Source organism: Carcharhinus amblyrhynchos, chromosome 34, assembly GCF_965287045.1.
Source record: "Carcharhinus amblyrhynchos chromosome 34, sCarAmb.v2.hapA, whole genome shotgun sequence".
NCBI classification, from domain to species: domain Eukaryota; kingdom Metazoa; phylum Chordata; class Chondrichthyes; order Carcharhiniformes; family Carcharhinidae; genus Carcharhinus; species Carcharhinus amblyrhynchos.
In genome coordinates, this window is record NC_137357.1 from 1,270,478 (window position 1) to 1,293,927 (window position 23,450).

The following is a 23,450-nucleotide window of genomic DNA, read 5'->3' on the forward strand; positions in this document are numbered from 1 at the left end:
TGGTGGCGCAGGCTTGTTGGGCCGTAAGGTCTGTTTCCTGTTCTGTGTTGTTATTTCTCCACAAACAGTTAGGATCCCAGGACAGATCCCATGTCACTCGATTGGTGACGGACCTCCATACAGAATATACCCCATCTATAAACACCCTTTGCCTTTTGTGGGCAAACCAGTACTGGATCCACAAAGCAATGTCCCCTTGGATCCCATGCCCCCCGCATTTTATCAATAAGCCTTGCATGGGACTCCTTATCAAATGCACCTGATCAAAAGCCTTGCTGAATTCCATATTTACGACATCTCATGCCCTTCCTTCATCAATGTGTTTAGTCGAATCTTCAAGTAATTCAATCAGGCTCGAAAGGCATGTTGTCCTTTTGACAAAACCATGCTGGTTACTCTTAATCATATTGTGCGTGTGTGTGTGTGTGTGTGTGTGTATGTGACAGAGAGAGAGAGAAGGAGTTTGTGTTTCTTGTATGTTTTATAAGTGGGGTGCGTTCCTTTAACTCGAAGGGAGTTTGTATGGGTGGGTTTGGGTTCCTCTGTCAACTGGCTTGTATGTGTGGGTATGTGTTATTCTCTCCATAGTGGACGTTTCCTCTAGATCGTAGGAGGCTGAGTGTTGACCTTATGGAGGTCTATAAAATAATTAAAAGCATCGACAAGGTTGATCATCAATACATTTCCCCAAAGGTATGGAGTCTAAAACTAGAGGGCAGAGGATTAAGGTCAGAGGGGAGAGATACAAAAGCGTCCAGAGGGTACTTTTTTCACACAGAGGGTGGTAAATGTCTGGAACAAGCTGTCAAATGTAATAGTAGAGGCGGGAGCAATCTGATCATTAATAAAAACATTTAGATAGCTCCATGGGTATGATGGGTATAGAGGGATATGGGCAAATGTGGGCAATTGGGATGAGCTCAGGAGTTTAAAAAAGGGTGGCTTGGACAAGTTGGCCTGAAGGCCCTGCTCCAAAGCTGTAAAACTCAATGACTTTTCCACTCTGTATGTAAGGTGAACAGTTCAAAGTTTTTTTTACCGTGCAGACATAACAATCACAAGGGGACAAAACTTCCTGGCAAGGTGGGAAAGGTTCAGTAGAGATATGTGGGTGGAAGCGCTTTATACAGAGGGCTCTGGGGAATGGAATGCACTGCCAAGTCAGTTGGTTAAGGCAAACACGTTAGCGACATTTAAGACTGGTCTGGATAGACACATGGACTGGTGGAGTATAGAGGAGTACATGCTGATCACCTAAATATGTTAAAATCATCACAACAGGCTTGGTGGACCAAGGAGCTTCTTCCTGTGCTGTGTTGATCTTGCTGATTTGCTGAATGATTTCATTCTTTATTTCTCTTTCTCACAGTAAATATAATCACAATTGTGACCCTTCACAGCAGAAACTGTGGCCTTTCCAAATGTATCACTCGCTACCTGGTTGCCATGTCAACGGCGGATCTGCTGGTCATTATCTTCGACCTGATACTGAGACACATTCCAATTGTTTTTGGGGAAAAGTTTCTATTCCTGTTCTCCACCCGCGTGTGTAATATCCACGCTGTCCTGCTTTATGCAGCCACCGACTGTTCTGTCTGGTTCACTGTCACTTTCACCTTTGATCGATTTGTGGCCATTTGCTGCCCCAAGATGAAAAGTAAATATTGCAGAGAGGAAATGGCAGCTGTGATTCTGGGAACAGTGAGTGTCCTGAGCTGCTTAAAGAACATTTTCTGGTATTTTATGTTAACCAGCAAATACTTGCTGTTGAACGAAATCTCATTTTGTGCAATGTCAAGCAACGTTGTGGAATCTCAGACCTGGGTAGCGATCGAGTTCCTCCACAACATTCTCAACCCATGTGTTCCGTTTGTCCTGATTCTGCTGCTCAATGTTTTCACTGTCAGACACATTTTAGTGAGCAGCAGAGCTCGCAGGAGACTCAGAGCTCACAGCAGTGGGGAAAATCCCAGGGACCCTGAGATGGAGAGTCGAAGGAAATCCATCATTTTACTGTTTGTTTTATCAGCCAATTTCATCCTATTATGGTCAATGTCCATGGTATATTCTACATCAAACCGGCTTTCCTGGTTGGGGTATCGTACTCTATACTTACCTGATTCATTCATGGAATTCGGCTTCATGCTGCAGATCCTAAGTTGCTGTACAAACACTGCACTTTACGCTGTGACACAGACTCAGTTCAGACAGCAGATGAAAAATGTGCTGAAATTTCCCATCACTACAATACTTCAATTTATTAAAAGCTAAGAGTAAAACGGACACAGTCTCTCGCTCTTCCTATTGGACATTCAAACTGTAAGGCACCTATCTCCCTCATATTGACTGGACAGATGAAACTTCAGTGAGCAGCTCTGCTCTGAAACTGGTCGCTCCACCTATCCATTATTCATTATCGTGTTTCTGACTGTTACTGGACAGAAATAGGCCACCCCACCATTTCCCTCTTCCATTGATCGACCTAATTGCCCATCGTTACAATCCCTCAAGAGCTACCCAGTGTATCAACCCTCTCTTGCCCAATCAGCCTGTCCACCATCTTCATCCCTCATGCAGATTGGATACTGAATATCTGAACAAGAATAGCAGATCAGAGCGTGGGTGTGTCCTCCAAAGTGTGGCCACGGGGCACACACAGACAAATGCAGAACAGTAGCTCCAGCTGCATGCTGCAAGGCCAAGTGAATGAGCGAGTGAGCCTGAGCGAGTGAGCAGAAGACTGACTGACCAAAGGATGCAAGGCCGACTGTGCAAGCAAGAGAGTTTGATTGACCAAACAAGCAAGCGGGACCAATTGGCTAACCGACTGAGTCAGTCCAACTGACAAAGCAAAGCTGACTGACAAACAGAGTGAAGAAGGCCAACCGAAAAAATAGTGAGTGATGGAGGTCAACTGACCAATGGGCTGAGCGAGGCTGACTGAAAAAAAAAACACATCAAGGCAGAGCAAGCCAGCAAGACCGACTGACAAGTGGACCAATTGATTGAGGCTGACTGACCGACGGACTGAGCAACTGAGGCTGACTTACCAATGGACCAAGTGACTGAGGCTCACAGAGCGACCAACTCAACGAGGCGCATAAACTAACGGATAGACTGACCCACCGAGAGAGCAAAGCAGACTGACAGACTGAGCGGGCTAGGCCAACCGACCAACTCACAAAGGCGGGTAGAACCATTGAGCGGGACTGATGGTATTAACAACAGAGCAAATGTGGCTGACTCGATCACGGAGAGAGTAAGGCCAACTGAGCAACTGAGGCGCACCGAACAGGCGAGTGAGTGAGCCCAAGTATCTAACAGACCAAACATGTGAGGCTGGCTCTCTGAGAGACTCTGATTGGGCGACACACCGAGAGGCAGACACCAGACTGATCGATTGAGCGAGGCCAACTGAATGTGCGTGAACAAGTGATGTCAACTGACCGACTGTGCAAGAGAGGATAACTGACCGACAGTGCAAGAGAGGATAACTGACCGACAGTGCAAGAGAGGATAACTGACCGACAGTGCAAGCGAGGGTAACTGACCGACAGTGCAAGAGAGGATAACTGACCGACAGTGCAAGCGAGGGTAACTGACCGACAGTGCAAGCGAGGGGAACTGACCGACAGTGCAAGCGAGGGTAACTGACCGACAGTGCAAGCGAGGGTAACTGACCGACAGTGCAAGCGAGGCTAACTGACCGACAGTGCAAGCGAGGGTAACTGACCGACAGTGCAAGCGAGGGTAACTGACCGACAGTGCAAGCGAGGCTAACTGACCGACAGTGCAAGCGAGGGTAACTGACCGACAGTGCAAGCGAGGCTAACTGACCGACAGTGCAAGCGAGGGTAACTGACCAACAGTGCAAGCGAGGGTAACTGACCGACAGTGCAAGCGAGGCTAACTGACCGACAGTGCAAGCGAGGGTAACTGACTGACAGTGCAAGCGAGGCTAACAGACTGACAGTGCAAGCGAGGCTAACTGACAGACAGTGCAAGCGAGGCTAACTGACCGACAGTGCAAGCGAGGATAACTGTCCGACAGTGCAAGCGAGGATAACTGACCGACAGTGCAAGCGAGGCTAACTGTCCGACAGTGTAAGCGAGGCTAACTGACCGACAGTGTAAGCGAGGGTAACTGACCGACAGTGCAAGCGAGGGTAACTGACCGACAGTGCAAGCGAGGGTAACTGACCGACAGTGTAAGCGAGGGTAACTGACCGACAGTGCAAGCGAGGGTAACTGACCGACAGTGCAAGCGAGGCTAACTGACCGACAGTGCAAGCGAGGCTAACTGACCGACAGTGCAAGCGAGGGTAACTGACCGACAGTGCAAGCGAGGGTAACTGACCGACAGTGCAAGCGAGGGGAACTGACTAGTTGAGTGAGCGAGGTTGACCAACTCATCGAGCGAGGGTGGTGAGACCAACTGAACGACCAACTGAGAAAAGCCAACTGATTGACCACAAGGCGAGGCTGACGGACCGGGCAAGCAAGGCCAACTTACTGACTGAGTGAGCAATACTACTGTCCGAGCAGGAGATGGTAAATCACTGAGTTCGCAAGGCTGACTGTTTTCACAAGCGAGGCTGACTGACTGACAGAACGAGATTCACTGACCGAAAGGGCAATGTTCACTTATAGTTTCAGCGGGCGAGGCCGAGTGACTAATCAAGTAAATCAGAATAACTGTGTGAGGCCAAATGACAGAGTGAGTGAGGGCGACTCACTGATGTAGCAAGCGATTTCGACTGACCGACTGAATGGAAAAGGTGAACTGAACGAGAAGCGACTCCGAATGATGAACCGAGTGTGTGAAACTGACTAAATGACTCAGCGAGTAATGCAGATGGAATCAGGAGCGAGGCCGACTGATGGACTGAACGATTGCCCGAGCGAGCCAAAGATGACCAACCTACTGACTGAGGCCGAGTGACGGAATGATAGAGCGAGGCTGATAATCAGAGCAAGCAACCCAGGCCGACTGCCTGATGAAGCAAGTGAGGTCTATTATTCGGTCAACTGAGTCAGGCAGACAGATGGAGGAGGGAGGCAGACTGCCCAAACCAGCAAGGCTGACTGACTGAGCGAGTGGGGTCAATTGACTGACTGAGAAAGCCAGGCCAAAGGGATAAATGAGTCAGTCCGAATGACCAATTGAGGGTGAATTGTAGTCTGCAGTTCTTTGAGAACAACTGAAAACAACGGAATGTGTATCCAGCATGCATTATTCTAAGACGATGTCAAATCAAATATTAACATTGAACCCCAGGCAAAAATATCAAGGCCAATAAAGCAAATAAGCCCGAGGATATACTCAAGTGTCTCATTAAACACCATAAGAATTAATTCAACTTTTGTGCTTAGAAAGGCCAACAGATCCTGTTAATTATCACTTTACACTGCTGCATGGTATTTTGTATCTGGACTGGATCACAAGTTTCTTCACTTGTATTATTGTCTGTCAATCTGGTTTTCAACACATTGCAAAAGGAAAAACAAATGACGCAGTGGTACCGTATCCAGTTGAAAGTGATATGTAATCCAATGCAATCAGCATCTGTACCACTTACATTCTGGATCTGAAAAGCTGGTCAACTGTCCCAGACAAAATAGATTTTGTCTCACATAATTTCCTGTTCCCTGATATCTCACACATTGTCTCTCCTAAAGGAGTGGAGATTTGGGAACCAGAGTAACACCGATTGTCCAATAAGGTGGTGCTGGTTCTTCATTTTGAACCGTTGCAGTCAGTCTGCAGACTGTTCTCCCAAATTGCTACGATATGGATGATTTTCAATGTTCTGGTTTTGACAGATCAGCAGAGGATCAGAATGAATCAGATATTCCTAAAGCTCTGTTACTGGAAATGTTGAAAAATGTGTCATTCTGGAAGATAAGTGAAATGTCAATAAATATTACTGCATTTGGAAATATATATGTCGCTCAGCAATGAGTTTTAATTAGATTTTGATCACATCTGATGGTTTCTTGTGTTGGCTGGACTACACTGTCTATCGCTAACTGCCATTGATAATCTGTTATGAACTGCTTCCTTGAACTGTTGCAGTCCAAATGATGCAGGTCCTGCTGTGGGACGGGGGGCGGCGGAGGGGAGGAGGGCGTGTGGAGGTTGGGGGGGGGGGGGGGGTGGTGGGGCGTGATTTCCATGATTTTGCCAGAACAGCAGGAACAAAGAGGCATTTTTTTTTCCACGTCAGGATGGTGAGTGGCTGGGAGAGATAATGATTTGTGGTGATCTCCCGATATCTCTACAAATTTGTCCATCTAGCTGGTAGATTTCTCGGTTTGGACTGTGCTGTGGAAGTGACCATGTTGCTTTGCTGCAGTGCATCTTTTAATCGCTGCACACTGCAGGCAATGGGACGGGATGGGTGGAGAATCTATTTGATCGACGGCTCGTCACTCAAGCTGGCCAATTTTTCATGGATGATGCCAAGCTTTCTGAGTGCTGTGCAAATTAGGATACGTTAGGTAGAGGGCTGTGGATGTTTGGTTGTAGGCGAGTTTTTCGGCGTTTGCTTGTTTAGATCCGAATAATATCAGGAAGAATAGGGTTTCTGGATGGATTACTTGATGTTAATTGTTGACAGGCATGATCCAGGAGGAGATAGTTTCTGACACCACACAGTTAATGTTTTGTTCCCAACAGCTCGAGGTCGTCACTAGACAAACAAATCTGCAACTCACTTTTCAACTGCCTTATTGAAAATAAGTTGTGGACCTCACAGAGAGGAATACAGCACGTCAACAGGCAGAAAACAGCGCGAGTGAGGTTGGTCTACATTTAAACATTCATTTCTTTATCTCCCCTTGGAAAACAGCGTTTAAGTTGTTCAGTTTTACCAACACTTCCGGTATTTATGTACTTTTAAAATGACGGTCTCAGCTGATGAATATTTCTGTTTTAATGACGGTAACAGCCGAAGGACGGTTCGAATTGCCGGACGATAGTGTAGGGGTTTACTTGGAGTAAATGAAAACTAATGGATTACTGGATATAAAGTTTGAGGAACTAAAATGAAAAGGAAACTTGGAAATCTGACTACCATCTTCACATGTCCCTGCGCACTCAGTGGTCCCGAATGCTCGCGGTAGTGCTGGGATACAACATCCTGTTGTATTTAGATGCTGGGGAAATGCTGTGGACCCTCTCCCTCACTTCAGTGACAATCTAGATTACAGTAAATGAAGAGATCGGAACCAAACCATGTATTTATCTGTTCTAATCTTTGTTTAATGGCATAAGAAGGAAAGTTTTTTTACAAAATAATTTTTAAATGCACTTGGCAAATATTGCATCAAATTTTGAATCATAATAGTGGCTCCGTTCCACAATGCAATGCGATGTAACAGCTTTAATATGGACAGTGCAATGCTCGAAATACTTTCTAAATTGTCTTGCATTGTTCATTGAACGGAACGTTTCTTTTTTCATGCAAAAGGAAAAGAAAAATCATAATTCATCAAGCACAACATGAAGTAATTAATTTTAAACAGCAACATTTATATCTTGAGTTACAGCATATTCAACATGGCGATATTTGTGGAAAAGTGAAAGGGCGTCCCCTTTAATTTAAGTCATATCTCTGAGGACGTCACATCCTGAATTTGTTGATGACGATGATCTGAAACGGTAAAAGAAAAATGAGTGAGAATTACAAACATTTCCACAATCAGGTCACCACTTCACAAGTACTTGTATTATATTCCAGATCAACTGTCAGTTTCTTTCTATCAAATACACACTGCACATTCTATTCGATGCTGACAATGTAATGTACCACAGAAAATACTGCAGGAAATCACAAAGCAGAAACCATGTGGGACAGGTCACATCCCTACACTGCAGCACTCCCATTGGAAAATCTCATAAAATACGGTTTAACACTGTAATGTATGCTTCGGAGATGAATGGTCGCTGCCCAATGGCGGTTAAGAGCCCGTGCTTATGCCACAGACAGTATTATTTTACTTATATGTTGTGAAAGGAACGCATAAAGCGGGATCAATGTGGATCTACTGAGTACTGTGGGGGTAAAGAAACTTTTCGTGAAATTTGGGCTAAAAATATCTGCTTTGTTTAATACAATTCGCGGCAGGAACTAAAACCAAATGCCAAATTATTATTTGATTGGCTGGAACTCACTTCAAACCAGAGCGGTTATATTCCACTCAAGAGGGCGGGAGGCTGCAGTAATATTCGGAAGTGATAATCAACTCAGAATGTTCCTTCAGCATTGGGATTCCATGAAGGACATCAGAAAGTGAACGGGATTTCCTGGTAATATCCATGAAATCCTAACTTTCAACCTAAAGTCAAGTGTGTTCCTTAAATTAGTGATCAACTAAACATTGCACTTTTGATGGGGTGAATTTTAATGGTAGGTTGAAAACAAGTTTTCACAGCGCCTCAGCTGGAGCTAGTTCATTAGAAAGCAGGATTTATGCAGCTTCAGAAGCTATGGGTCAAAAACAGAAAGCTCCTTCACTGTGACCTTGTCTGGAACTTCCTGAAACATGGAGTCACAAGGACTGAGCTTGATGGAATGATGTCATTTAATTTAAAGGTACATTTCAATCCAAATGTCTAATGTAAAGGGTAATTTAAATCTAAGTGATGATTACAGGCATGAGGGGATAATTTTAGGAGGAAAGTCTAAATAGTTTGGCGCTACGTGCATTTGGTATTCAGAAGAATGAGAGGTGATCTCATTGAAACATCGGATTGTAATGGGGATTGACAGGGTAAACGCTGAGAGGATGCCGTCCCCATTAAAGATTCTAGCGTCAGACTGAGGAGTCTCAGTATTAAGGGGCACCAACATAAGACTGAAATTTACAGGATTTTCTCCTCTGAGTGGGTGGTGAATCTTGGCACAGAGAGCTGTGGAGACAGAGTCCCTGTGCACAGTTAAGGCTGAGATAGGCAGATTGTTGATGAAGAAATGAATCAAGGGTGACGGGGAAGGGGGAAGAGAGTCAATGTGATGAATGTCTGATCAGTCATGATCCGGTGAAGGGCGAACCAGGCTCGAGGGGCTGAACGGCCTTCCCCTGTCGCAGTTCCTTGTCAAATTATTTTGTACTGATCCCAATCGAATTTCTACAAAACAGAACATTTAATGATTTATCTCATCCAGAGTGCCGAGGTCACTGCTGGAACTTGTCTAAGTGAAGATACCGTCAGGGCTCCGATTCAGCAGCAAGTGCCCACTCTGGGAGTCAATGGTTCCAGTCTCAGCGTCGTCATAGTCTGTCAAAGCAGGAGCTGAGAGGTAATCGCGTTTGATTATAGCAATATATAGCTGAGAGATAATAGCAATTAATTAGTAATAAAGGACAGTTAGAATCATACCCTTAAATGTCTATTATCTCAACAATTATGGGTCAGAAAGAACTGTATCTCTCATGGCGTGGAAATCACTGAGTTTGGGCGCATAGAGTTATTAGGCTAAATTTTGTCGTAGTATATTCAAAATTTCGTTCAATATAATCACCTTGCTAATGATTCACCAATCCCCTAAACCCACACTCATTTCACAGCCCAAAATACTTCTGGGAAATGCATGGAAGTTTAAAAAGAAAAACGTTAAAATGTTTTTTTTCGAAAGGAAGCAAACGTCATTTAAATTTCTGGGAACTACCATAAGACTTTGTTTCAGGCTTTGAGATTCTGTAACTGAAATTATGCTGAAATATCTGAGCTACCTGGCACTGTCATTTCATGGTGTGCACGTCATTGTGTACACATTTGGAGATTTCAGAAGCTATTTTACATATTACAGAGTGAGAAGACTCGGAAGGAAATGGTAGATTGTGAACTTCGACCTACCCTGAAGAGAGGAGGAATCCTCTTCAGAACACTCTGATCCAGGATCCGTGTCTCCCAAACTGTGACTGGTGTAATATTCAATCTGATTGAAGGAGTCAATGCTTGAAGAAACTGGTAAGCACAAAATAATTGGCTATTAGGCAAATTGTTTGCGGTTGATTCATTACGTTTTTGTGATGATAAAGAACGATTCAGTAAGTCGAAGTCGATATCGCAACAATGTTAACGCCACTGTGACAATGTCCTGACGTTTGATCGTGGCACCAGTTTGGGAGAACAGTGAGCAGCCTGACTGCAGTGGTTTAAGGGGAAGAGCCAGCGTCACATTACTGGGGCAACTATGGATGGATTAATGATGTCACTCTGGTTCTGAACAGTCCAATGTGTGAGATATCAGTGAACAGAAAATAATGTAAAGAACAAATCTGTTCCGGCTGGATCAGAGGACAGGGTTTTCTGATACAGAATCCCTTCCCACTGCCATATTGTTTCCCTGTCTTTTATCTCCAGAGATGAAAATCCATCAGGAGTGAAAATAAGTCATGGAGGTCGCAGGCAAGACACAAAAAAGAGCAGAAATAGTCTAAATTGGAACATTATTTTCATTCTGTTCAGTCATTCCAGATAAATCTCAGTGCTCGATACTGCTAACATTCTTGAAAATTATTTTCAAACCTCCCCTGTTTCCTGTAGCCTTTCAACAACATCATGCTCAGACACATGCAATCCACTCCACTGTCTGGTTGATTTTTACCTTCGCTTTTTGCGACATACTGGTTGTATATATAAACGCCACATACTTTGTGGATGCTGGGAATCGGAAAGAAAAACCGCAAAAAGTAGACAAAGTCAGCAGGCCTGGCATGAAGAAAAGTCATAAAAAACGCACTGTTGAACTTGTTTCTCTCTGCACCCCTTCGAAGATGAACAACATTTCCTTCTCGTTTGTTTACTTTAAAATGAACCTTGTGTTTGTTTTGGCTTCATTGAAGTTTCTTAGATACATTTTGCATCGAGTCATTTTTGGACCATTGAATTTTAGTACATTTTATGAGCTATTTTGTTGATATTGCACTCCACGGCAAGAGGTAGAATTGCATTTCTTTCTCACTGTTTTTTAATTTATCTCTTGCTTTTGTTGACGTTCTTTTTTCAATCGTATGTCTTTTATAGCAAGTGTGTTCACGTTTTCTCATAGTTTGCTTCAGTATTTGTCAGACTAGCAAAATTTACTGCCACTGTTAAAATGTGTTTGCAAACCTTGTTATTGCAATAAATCATAAACATGTGATCCCAGTACCCATTTGTGTAGAGCACCAGTTCTAATCTTCTTCCGACTATAGAAACACTTACCCCATAAATTAATAGATTATTGCAGCCAACTGGTTCTAATTTTAAGATCACCCCATGATTCTGTACACAGGGAGCAAACACTTGCATATAATGTAATTTACTGCCGAACTGATGAATCCTCCTTAGCGATGCAGTTTTGAAGTGCATTCACTATTGCAACGTATAAACGCAGAAAACGTTTTGGGTCTTGCACTATTCCAATGCAAATGACAAGAAAGAAAGAAACAAACAAAAACGCAGGAACTTAACTTTGCCAATTTTCTCAAGGGGTAAGTATTTTTCAGGTCTACCTTCAATAGAATATTGGCCATGGATGATAGTTCCAATGAAATGTCATATCACCAATAGTACAACACCTTCTCAGCACTACAAATCGTGTCAGACTTGATTTCCTGGACCGAATTCTGGAATGGAACTTGGACCTGGAAACATCTGAGTCAGAGGCATGATTGCCATGGACTAAAATGGAGCTGACAGTTATATTCTGTTCCCATCCGTTTGTGTATGAGTTTGTTGTTTCACACACAAATTTTGGACAACTGGAAGAATGCATTTATGGTGTTAATCATAATTTGCCAGTTGTCATTTGTACGAATTTCATGCTGTTATTATCTGACAAAGGTCATGAAATGTGTACTGATTGTTCTTTATAATTTTTGACATGCAGATATATTTTTCTCACTCTGTCGGAATTGGATTAATGTTCCTGCTAATAATGCGCAGCAGATTGATGTATATTTCCATAACCACGTTCCTTTTTCCTTTCCAATCATGGTGTCAATGTTTGTTCTCCATCAGTAGTGTAGAATTACACTCCTTAAAAATGATTCGGTGTCAAATTGGAATGGTCCCTCTGCTAGAATTTTCCTTTCTTTGAAAATGCATGGATGAAAAAAAAATGGTCCTAACGCGTTTGGTGCAAATGGCTTTTTTTTTTCGTAAATCTACCATCGCGATTCAAATCTTCTGCAGTCACATGTTTAAGTGTTATAATGATACAAACTGCAGAAAAATAACAGTCTTTAATATTTCTGCCATTGCAGTATTTTGCTATTAAAACACTTCTGTACGAAAACACGTCAAGTTATTCTGAATTGCCAAACTTATTTCTGCATTCATTGGATATCGTGTTAATTTATTTAACAACCAATGATTCACTGTTTTAATGAACTTTGCCATCTTAACTAATCGTGTTCTCTCTCCTTCCTTGTTCGTCGCCACCCTTACCCTGGTTTGCTTCCCGCAAAATGCAACACCCCCCCCCCCCCCCCACTCCCCCCCCCGCGCCCCTCCCCCCCCCCCCCCGCCACCTCCCCGCCCACTCGCGCTGTCCTCTTTGTCGTGGTTGTGAAATGTCTCCCATTCTTTTTTTTTTCTTGTTTTTCAATGAAAATATATGTTTTCCTCACTTTGGCTGAAAAACTTTCAAGTTAAGCAAAAAAAAACCTTAATGTACTCCAGACATTTCCCCAGACAACAGTGATCCTGTAAATCGGTATCAGCAGTAATGTGTTTGATTGATTTATGTTCAATCAAACAATTTATCCATGGTGATTTAAAACTGAACCTCGATGGACGAAAGGAGTAGCCTATTTGGAATTTGGAAACAACTAATCTGCTCGCTATTTTTACACAGGTGACAAAAAACCCTCTTCAGCAGTAAAGGAGATTGGAAATCTAATCAAATCCGTTCATCCTCTAAAACCTACTGAGACTTTGTGACATTTCTCCTTTCCACTTGAAGGATGAGGAAATCAACTGACAGTTAAGGGAGGGAAACCTGAAGTTTTCAGTGTAGCTTGGGTTTGAAATGAAATTAAAATACAAACCTGAAGCACGGAACTCAGTGGAAACCTTGCCAGGCGGAGTGTCATCTATTTCTTCATAAATGGCTTGGTACAAACCAGAAGGTGGATCCCTGACGCCAGTTGAAGGCCCTGCTGCAGGGGGATTGAGACTGTTAGTATATTGCTCGATTTACAATTAGAAATATCGTTCCTCATTAGCATTAATTTCACATCTCACTATTTGCTGAGGCCAGATTCGAACTTGGCCTGGAGAGTTTTTGTCTTGCTACCCTGGGTCATTAATAAAGTGATGTTACCACTGTGTCCATCACAAGGGTAACTGAGCCATTTTCAGCCCATGTAGGTCGGCAGATAAAATATTGATCACAAATACTCGGTGTGAGTTCAGAGGGAGGCTGTAGTTGTGTTTATCTGTTCAAAACTAATGGTACACAAGGCAATCTTTAACTAAATTCCTTCATCATTTTTTTAACATCGAACAGATCGCCAACTTGTCACCACACCAAACACGATCGAACAAAACTGTCTCCCGCTCCCAGCGCCTGGCATTATGATTTGGAAAGACTTTGCAGCATTGTTTTTTATTATTTTGTTGGTCTGCAGTGTTGGGACAGAAAACTAAAGCTTCTGTCTCAGAGAGGGGTGCTACTCACTGTCCATCCAGCATTGAACCTGCAGGTCTCCAGTATTGGCTGTGATAGGATGCAGAATTTGCACCAATGATTGTGGAACTTAATTTAAAAAGTATCACATCTCATCTCAAAATGGATTGAATTCGATTAGAGAGGTTAACACTGGACATAAATCGGAAAGCATCGGCTTGCAACCAATAGTAAATTGAAATGAAATATAAGTTACCAAATATTTACTGAAATCAGAGTGCAAAATTGTTTGAATTTAAATTTTTGGTCTATTCTTAGAAAAAAAATGAAGTGTATTTCGAGTCTCTGAGACGAGTGGATAAACCAGGAATATAAATGTGGATAAATCCCTCACTTAAATGTTATATTTCTGTCTTTGCCAAGCAGCTTGGAAGAAACCATTGGCTGGATAATTTGTTTCTCACATGGACAGGAGACATTCTGCGGGAACCAGCGTAGAAGAGAATCCCCTCGGGGGTTTGAAACAGTTATTGATGTTTCACTGTAAGTTCAGGGATATGATTCGAGCCTTACCTTTCATTGTTGATTTCCTCCTCATTACTGCCAAAAGGGCGATTAATTCACAGATCAACAGGACACCGAGTGATATGCAGATCACCAGAGGGATGGAAGTGTTTTCACCATCATGACCTAATGAAATGTTCAAGAAAGTATTTTCAGGTCAAATTCCATATTGTTTCTTAATGCTTACATGATTATCAATTGACAAAACTAAGCCAATGTTAACATGTTCCAGTTGCACATCTTAACATAAAATTAACATAAGTAGTTAATACTATTTATTAATAAGAAATACCTGAAGGTGTTGGTGATAAATCCGAACCTGATGAAGATATGGGAAACAAGACATAATTATTTGGGTTGATGGTTAGAAAGATATCTGAAAACATGATTCAAATTTAGAAAACAAGGACGGACCACCGTCACACAATCCCAAACCACACCGCTCATTGGGACACTTACCGGAACAAATCACACTGGCATCTTCCTTGTGATCACAGTCAGACTGAGCTAATGATGAAAAAGAACAGTCAAACAAATTGGACTCGCTTCCGGTGCATTTCACCTCATCCAGCCAGATAGTACTGTTACCCTGCCCAAAAGCAGCCCCTCCTGTGGCCTCGAGAGCAGAGCCACAGCCCAGCTGTCTGCAGACAACACTGGCATCGTTCAAATCCCAGGAATCGTCACACACCGTGCCCCAGGCTACATTACACCATATCTCCACTCTCCCGGAGCAGTTGCTGTTTCCTCCAGCCAAACGCAAAGTTTGCCCTAAATTGGTCAAAAAGGAAGTAGTTATTAACCGTGACTTAGCCCAAGCATTAAATCAAATAGGAGATTTTATTATTGTTATTATTCTTCTTATTCTTCTTCTTATTATTATTAGTGATACTGTGAATTTTGTTGTTGTTGTTGTGAAAATACCTGATTCTGGTTTGCAGCCGTTTTGATTTTCCTGATCTTCATTTGGTTTATTTCCCCCTGTTGATAAGACAATCATGCTGACTCCATGAGCTACATGAATATTTCAAATCACACCTGTAAGCAGAATGATTGATTGTGTTACCTGAACAAACGACACCTGCATCTTCCCGATGATCACAGTTGTGTTGACCCCACGGGTCTGCCTGGCACTGCCAAAGGGTCGACTCATGTGAAAGACACTCGACCTCATCCAACCAAATAGGCCCGGATCCTTCTCCGAATGAACGAGCATCATAGTCCATGGGAACGACTTTGCCGCAATCTAACTGTTTACAGATCACATCTGCATCATGCCGATCCAGATTTTCCGAACACACTGTCCCCCATGTCCCATTATAGAACACCTCCACTCTCCCCTCACAGCGATGTGTTCCCTCCACCAAACGCAACTCTTTGTGCGCTGTTAATGAGATATGGAACATCCAGTTAATTCAATGATGAATTCTATATTCATAGTGCAATGTAGAATATATGTGTTGTGTCAGTTAAATTCATGGTTTACCGGTATTACTTCGCAACGGTCGCAGAAAAGGAAAAAGAGTGTTGAAATCAAACGATGTTATCAAGAATCAGCGGTATGGAATCTCAATCGAAATATTTGTGTGATGGAGAAAACAAAAACAATCTTTTTGTTCTAATTGGAGAGATCCTGGCAAATAGGTTTCTAGACGCATGTGACAGGTTTTAAAGGTGCAGCTATATAGGAAATGAATGACAAGGAGACAGAAGGGAACACATCAAAACAGAGTGGACCACTCATTTGGCAATATCTTGGTCCAGAACAAATAATTCAATGAAAGGTTGGGCTGAATGAACTTTGTAAGCGCAGTTCTCACGTAATTCAGGAATATGTCTTACTTATGAAGCGTCAGTTATAACTGCAGAAAATGGGATCGTTACCAGAGCACATGATGTTCACATCTTCTTTATGATTACAGTCGTGGTTACCCCACAGTGCATGGGGACATTCCCAGAGAAATGATTCATTCCCAGAACATTGCAGCTCATCCAACCAAATTGGGTCTGTGTCTGGTCCAGTCGAAGTAGGAAGAGGAAGCTGCAATGTATTTCCACAACCCAACTGTTTGCAAACCACATCCGCGTCTTTCAGATCCCAGGAATCGTCACAAACTGAGCCCCAGATCCCATTGTGATAGATCTCCAATCTCCCAGCACATCGGCTTCCACCATCAGAGAGCCTTAACTGCCTATGTCCTAATAGAAAATATCGAGTGTCATATTATACTTTCAATGTATTAACCTCATTGCTAAATGAAAAGTATTCGATAATGTCGATCTAAATCAGAGCCTTTATGTTAGGTGCTGTTGACAGGTAAATGAATCTATGCAGTAGGACACCTGTTCCATCTTACACAAAATAATAAATGCCGAGTATACATATATTCCTAACAACCTCTCTAACGGATTGTATCTAACCCATTCTCAGTGGTATACTTTGCTTTAACATGTGCTAGTGTAATTCTGTTAATTAGTTGTTCCACAAACAATGTTTTAAGCAGAATTTTAGACATTTAGCACTTTGTTTTTCAGGGCATTTTTTTTTTGCCCTACATATTTCAACAGGTTTCTGTAGCTCACACTTGTGTATTGGACACATCAGAAAATGCTGCAAATATCAAACAGCTTCGAAGCATCTGAGGACAGCGAAATAGACTTAACCTTTCAGAAAGTGACCTATCCTGGAAATTGCTGCTAAAGGCTCCAGAAGGCCCCTTGTTTTTTCAATAAATTCAAATTCAAAGAAAAAAATTCTGATGACTGTCTCATCCAAAAACGTGAATGCAATCAATCCATTTCTAAATAATCGTGCACGTTCCATTTCCGCAGCAGTGACCCACCTCTCGTACAAACCCGGACTCACTCCCATCCGCGCCCCTCCTGCACCACCACCGGCCCAGACATTTGATCTTCATTGGATTCTCTTCATTCAATAAAACAAAGCTTCAAAATATCATGTTCTTTTTCAAATGCATCATTTGTCTCCAACCCTGATCCCGATCCAACAGAGTCAGCCCCACCAGGCCAAGCGTCCATGATAACCAGCGCCTATGAATTCATTCAAGGGATTCGATTTCCTTCACATCTGACACTTTTTGCAGCAAATCTTTCTACTCTCTTATTTAATGGACATGATGATCTCGACAGGGTTAAAAGATTGGAATTCCAGCCTTAAACATTTCACCCTCTTCTCTTTCGTTGTGCTGTTGAAACCCACTCCTCTGATCAAAACATTAGTCACTATTGCCGATATTAACTTTATTTGTTTTAGTCTCAATTTACCGCCGGAAATTACCCAGAGATGAGCAAAATTGTTTAATGTGTCAAATTAGTTCAAACCAAAAACTTTTAAGTTTTTGTTTCTTCCCCGTGACGTCCTGTTCTGCATACCCGCGTCAGTGTCAAGTATCTCATCTACTTTCTCCCCAGGAAGAAGTGAAGTATATTCCCAGTTGACCAAGATTATCTTTTTCCCTTTTCAGTTCTGGAAATGTGACCTGTTCACTCACCTGAGCACAGAACCCCTACGCCGATGCTGTCACTGTGATTCGGGTTCAATGAGAATGTGCTGCACTTCCGGAGATGCGATTCGTTTCCTTCACACTGGACATCATTCACCCACACAGGCCCTTCACCCTCTCCGTGCTTTGAATTGTTATAGGCGGTTACCGCTTCGCCGCAGCCCAGCTGTCTACAGGTCACATTAGCGTCATTCAGATCCCAGAGGTTGTCCTGCACTCTGCCCCAGCTGTGGTTGTAGTAAATCTCCACTCGCCCATCACACCGACTTCCCCCATTCATCAACCTCAGTGACCAGTTTTCATCTAGGCGAAGAAAGACATTTAGAGCAGTGGTTACAGTGCAGCAAATTAACCCGTATTGACGTCACATTTCACCAGTACATTTCTGTTTGTTAAAAGGTGAAGGATGTCACTGAGAGGCGGTTCAGCACAGTCAGGCAGGAGGATGAATAATCGGAACTCCTGCTCTGGATCTAAAGTAAATACATTGTTCAGCAAAGTGATAATATATGTTTTCAGAACTCAGGGGTGGGCGAGCATTTGGGAGGACAAATGTAGAAACATCCTCATTAATCCAGTACCACGTGTTAGTGAGTGATTTAAATGGGAGATAATGGACGATTATCCAGCTGAGGAGATGGTGCTAGAGGTTGGACATTCATTTCCAGCAAAATGGGCAACAATTCTGGGAAAGTTTATCTGGGCATGCTGGGATATGCTGCAACCCATCAAAGCAGGGACAGAGGTTATTCTGGCTGTGGGATTATTTGTTTGAAATGATAGTTTGATCAACAAATATCATTTTTAAATAAGTTAATTATGAAGAGCACCGCGAGATATTTTTTCAGGAAAAAAAAAGACATGTTTCAGAATCTTCCTGGTGTTTTATATTCGGGGAACTCAAAGGGGGAAGTTAATAATGGCAGGAAGGATACTGTTGTACAGGTAGATGAAGAAAGGCCACGTTCGAGGCTTCACTGGTAATTTCGCATCAATGAAATGAAAGGGCAATGTCTACCCAAATGTGAAATTGGCCCTTAGTTAGGAAATAGTAATCCGGTCTGTTAATGTGGCTTCCTTTGGGGAATCTGTGAAGATCTGTTGTACCTGAGATATGTTAAAGACATTGACTGTGGTGTGATGGGCAGGATTACAAATTTCAAATGCGGCGCTGGTGGTATTGCACAGGCAAATGGCAGTGTCATCTGATGTAGGAAAATGGGAATTGACTCATATTGGTGGGAAGGAGGACAAAGACTATTTTCCGCGAAGTGTTTTCACAGGCACAGGATGTCTCAAAACCTGGAATAGTCATCAATGGTCATTGCGAGAATTACAGTTACTTCAGAAATGTAATAATCAAAACAGCGAGTTTGCACATACCGAACATTTGTACACAGCAATGCGATAAGTGTTAAGTTTATGTCTCAGTGTCATAAATAGGCTTATATCAGGATTGACATCGTGTCTTATTTGATGCTGAGAAAGGGATAATACTCGTCTTGAGTTACTTAGTGTAATTCGGATAGGTTTTGTTTTATCCACCAGGTTTCACGGCGACTTCAAAATCCCGAGGGTTCTGCAAAAAAAAGTGTATCGAAGGTAGTGCTGTCACTGGAGAGGGTACAGAGAGCGGGAAAGAGGTGGGAAGGGAGCGGGTGACGTTTAAGATAACTCACAAAATGCCAATAGTGACCGAATTGAAATCAGCTGTCGTAAGTGGTTAGGTTTGAAAATGAATTGTGTGAGTTTATAGTGGGTGAAGGACAATCAATCCTTTTTCGAGAATTGAAGAATTATGTGAAGGGAAAAATAATACAAGTCTGTGAGGATATTCATGGATTGTGACTGAGTGAGGTTCATTTCCAATAATTCTGCACAGGCTCGCGGGTCGAATGGATTGTTTGCTTACTACACCCAAGTGTTGTTGTTCTCTGAGTGACTGCATTGTGAGGACTCACCCGAGCAGATGACACTGGCATCATTTTCATGTGAGCAGTTAAATTCTTCCACGGATGAAACCGGACAGTCCCCCAACCGGGACTCACTTCCGTGGCATCTGTAATTCTCCTTCCATATTGTCCCATTTCCCTTCCCAAAGGCTGCTCCTCTGGGGATTTTCTCTACCACTCCACACTGAAGATGCTCACAGACCACACTGGCGTCTTCGAAACCAAAGTAAACATCACAGAGCGTCCCCCAGTGTCCAGAATTCAGCACTTCCACCCGGCCGGAGCACCTGTCCTTTCCACCAACTAGTCGGGGTTCACTGTTTCCTGTTTCAGATCAGAAAAACACACCGACTCAATTTGTTCATTGCAGTCAAAAGAAACTTTTTTTAGATTGCTTCCATATCTGTGCAGCCACAGATATCCATTTGCCAAAAGTAGCAAATTATTACGTGAAAACGAATTAATGTGATATGTGACGCTTCAGTGCAAAATCACACTGCCAGCGTTCCTGTGGGCGCACTCGGCCCGATTTACTGTAACAAGGGGCAGTTCGTTTCATTTAATAATTACTTTTTTTTCATCAAGTTCAATATGTGTCCACTATTATCCTCTCAGAAGCCGTGTTCAGTCTTACAGCGATTCATCTGGAACATTATTCACCATCCGCCCATAAACTGAACAGACTGCTGGTGCATCTGGAAAAATCTGGGTATGATCGCCCCCTAGCGCCTGGTGATGGGAACTACCCCCATGTACAGCCGGCGAAGATGAATAAAAAAAAAATTAGTTTCATTTGCCCAGAGGCTTTCTAACTGATAGACACCGAAATGATCGAGTTAATGTTGTTTCTCTGTTGGCGCTGAAAAGTGTTGGGAATAAACGTTCTCAAACGGCTTCAACCAGAAATGAAACGATGGATCTCCCAATGGCTAAATGGTGAAGAGCAAACAACATTCGAGTTCTTATTAAGGGTCCATGTTCACAGGTCACTAAAACATTAAGGCCAGATGCAAAACGTAATCAAATATCCTCAGGAATTTTAGCATTTCTATTTGGACGGTTAGAATATGAAGGGGAAGAGTTTCTGCTTCAAGTTTCAGTAACTTTGCTCCGTCCATATCTGGAATGCGAGAAACAATTCAGCCAACTGCAAACTTGCAAGGACTTCCTGTTCTGGAAAACAGTCCAGTGGGAGTGTCCCAGGCTACTGGTTACTGAGTCTAGACAACATCTCCTTCTATCAGTTTACACTGTGTGAAATCTGCCTGAAGCTGCAGCAGCTTTAAATGTTAAAACAACTAATCTCCCTTCATTTTATTCTGGAGAAAGCATCGACTGCCGCACATTTGTTTAAAATCCAACCTCCTGAACAAATTGATCCAGCACAATTTATTCAAAGACAACGGAGCACTCCAACAATAACATTTCTAATTTTTCTCCTTGAAAGACTCTAAGCGTAAATTCCGTCCGAAAAATAAAATACGAGGGGAAATCATGTACGAACAGTTGGTATTCATCCTCAAGATAAAGGGGGGGGGGGGGGGGGGGGCGGCGGGGCGGTTCAGAACGGAGTTGAGGAGGAACTTCTTCACTCAAAGGGTGGTGAATCTCTGGAATTCTCTGCCCGTTGAAGTGGTGGAGGCTGCCTCGCTAAATATTTTTAAGACGCGGGTTGATGGGTTTTTGATAAGCGAGGGGATTAAGACTTATGGGGAGAGGGCGGGAATGTGGAACTGAGCCACGACAGATCAGCCATGATCTTATTGAAGGGCGGGGCAGGCTCGAAGGGCTAGATGGCCTACTCCTGCTCCTATTTCTTATGTTCTTATCAGATTCAGGGTGTGAGAGGGACATAAGTTTCCAAATCTTATCAAACGTTTTGGGAAGAGGATTTATATGACAGCTATTAAAACAACACGCCTGGAGAGACAGGGGATATCCAGCCAGTCCCCTCCCACGCAAAATCAGAAAATGTTGGAACAATTCAGCAGCTGTGGCAGAATTAGTGGTGAGGGAAGAATAGAGGGAAGTTTCCAGTCCGCATGACTCTCCTCCAGACCCTTCTCATCCTCACTCCGTTCTTGGAACACCTTCAATCTGCCCACTGATTGCTGCTCTGAAAGTAGCCGCAGTGACTGGATAAGCGCTCTATGGCCTCCGCAATCTATAGTCAGTAAATGTCAAACACATGGACCGAGACACCCGGATTTAATTCAGCAACAATTTGCTCTGTGTGGTCCTGGAATGCTTCATTATTCATTGAATGGTGATCGGAATTAAACAGTGAGGAACCAGGAGCGAACAACTCCTCTCCTGAACATAGCTCACAACAAGCGCTCAGCTCAAGGACACAGCGGGCCTGTGCACGGTTGTGGTAATTGTTAATCACTCTCATTTCTGTTACTTTATTCTAAACGTAAATCCTGGTGTTAATGCAGCAACATTCCGAATATTGAAATGATTAACCACTTTCTTTACCACTGTGTACAATCTCAGAATACTTTATCAGCCGCTCCCAGACAACAGGCTGCAGATGATGGAAGAAATTCTTTTTTTTTACCTGAGCAAATCACGCCGGCATCGTTGGAGTGCACAAGGAAATAGTGAGTCCATGGAAATGAGCGACATTCCCGCAGGGCGGCCTCGGTCCCTCGGCACTGAACATTATACGTCACAATGGGTCCGGATCCTTCCCCAAAGTGAGCCCCGCCTGGTGCAGAGAGCGCGGTCCCGCAGCCCAGCTCCCCACACACAACATCGGCGTCCCGCTGGTCCCAGTCACTATCATCCACAGTGCCCCACTGTCCCCTGTAGTGAATCTCCACTCTCCCAGCGCACCGACTCTTCCCATTCGCCAGTCTCAGCTTCACCGCCACTGTAAAATACAGAAATAAACGAACAGTTATAGCACAGCTGATGCAACAGGTCAGAGAGGATTCAAGTCAAACATCGTGTGTGAGCAGAATCTGAACAAACCCTGGCATAATATGAGGTGTGGCGAGTGGAGGCGGGGAAATGGATTGGCAGCGGGAAACATGCGGAAGTCAGTTGGAAGTTGGAAGCATCATTCGGCTGAGTCAGGCGGGAGTGTTGATAGGTGTTTAATTGAATGAATCCCTACAATTCAGGACTGTTATGGTCCGCGGTCCACCGTACTTTCTGGACAAAGATCGTGGAATCCCCAAACTAGTATGGATTCGATATCTGCCACCACTGTCGAACAGGTTCTCCCTGCTGCAACCGTCTGAGGTGGCGAGTTTTCGGCGGAACCCTAATATACCGGTGGTGGGAGGGCCATAACATCGCGCTGTATTTCAGTGCTGGCTGGTAACTAGGAAAGTGTTTTTTTCCGAAACAGCAGGGGGACCACTTTTCCTCTCACCCTGCTCCTCGGGGACCTAATTTAATGTCGTTCTGAATTAGGGAACAACAATCAAAGGTATTCAGGAAAACATTGCAAGAACACTTTCCTTGACAATTGTCAGGCAGACGTTGAATGGAACATTGAACACAGAGATCCTGAAATTGTCTCAGGGATTTATAATTCAGTTGGATGGATTAGTTCAGTAAAATATCAGATATGAACTTGGAGGGCGATTACCTGATGGATTAGCCTGGCTGTTCCCTGGTCTGCCTGAAATGAAATTTTGAAAATTAGTCTTTGCTGGAATACGAGATAAGAACACAAAAACATAAGAAATAGGAGCAGGTGTAGGCCATCTAGACCATCGAGCCTGCCCCGTCATTGAATAAGATCATGGCTGATCTGAAGTGGATCAGTTCCA

At 43.2% G+C, this 23,450-nt stretch overlaps 1 protein-coding gene and 1 pseudogene across 1 annotated transcript in view; both read right to left on the minus strand.

Moving 5' to 3' along the window:
• Window positions 1-23,450, minus strand: part of LOC145361224 (scavenger receptor cysteine-rich type 1 protein M130-like) — a 253,499-nt gene that overhangs the window by 190,051 nt on the left and 39,998 nt on the right. The gene's annotated exons all lie outside the window — the stretch shown is intronic.
• Window positions 1-23,450, minus strand: part of LOC145361211 (scavenger receptor cysteine-rich domain-containing protein DMBT1-like) — a 101,481-nt pseudogene that overhangs the window by 40,430 nt on the left and 37,601 nt on the right.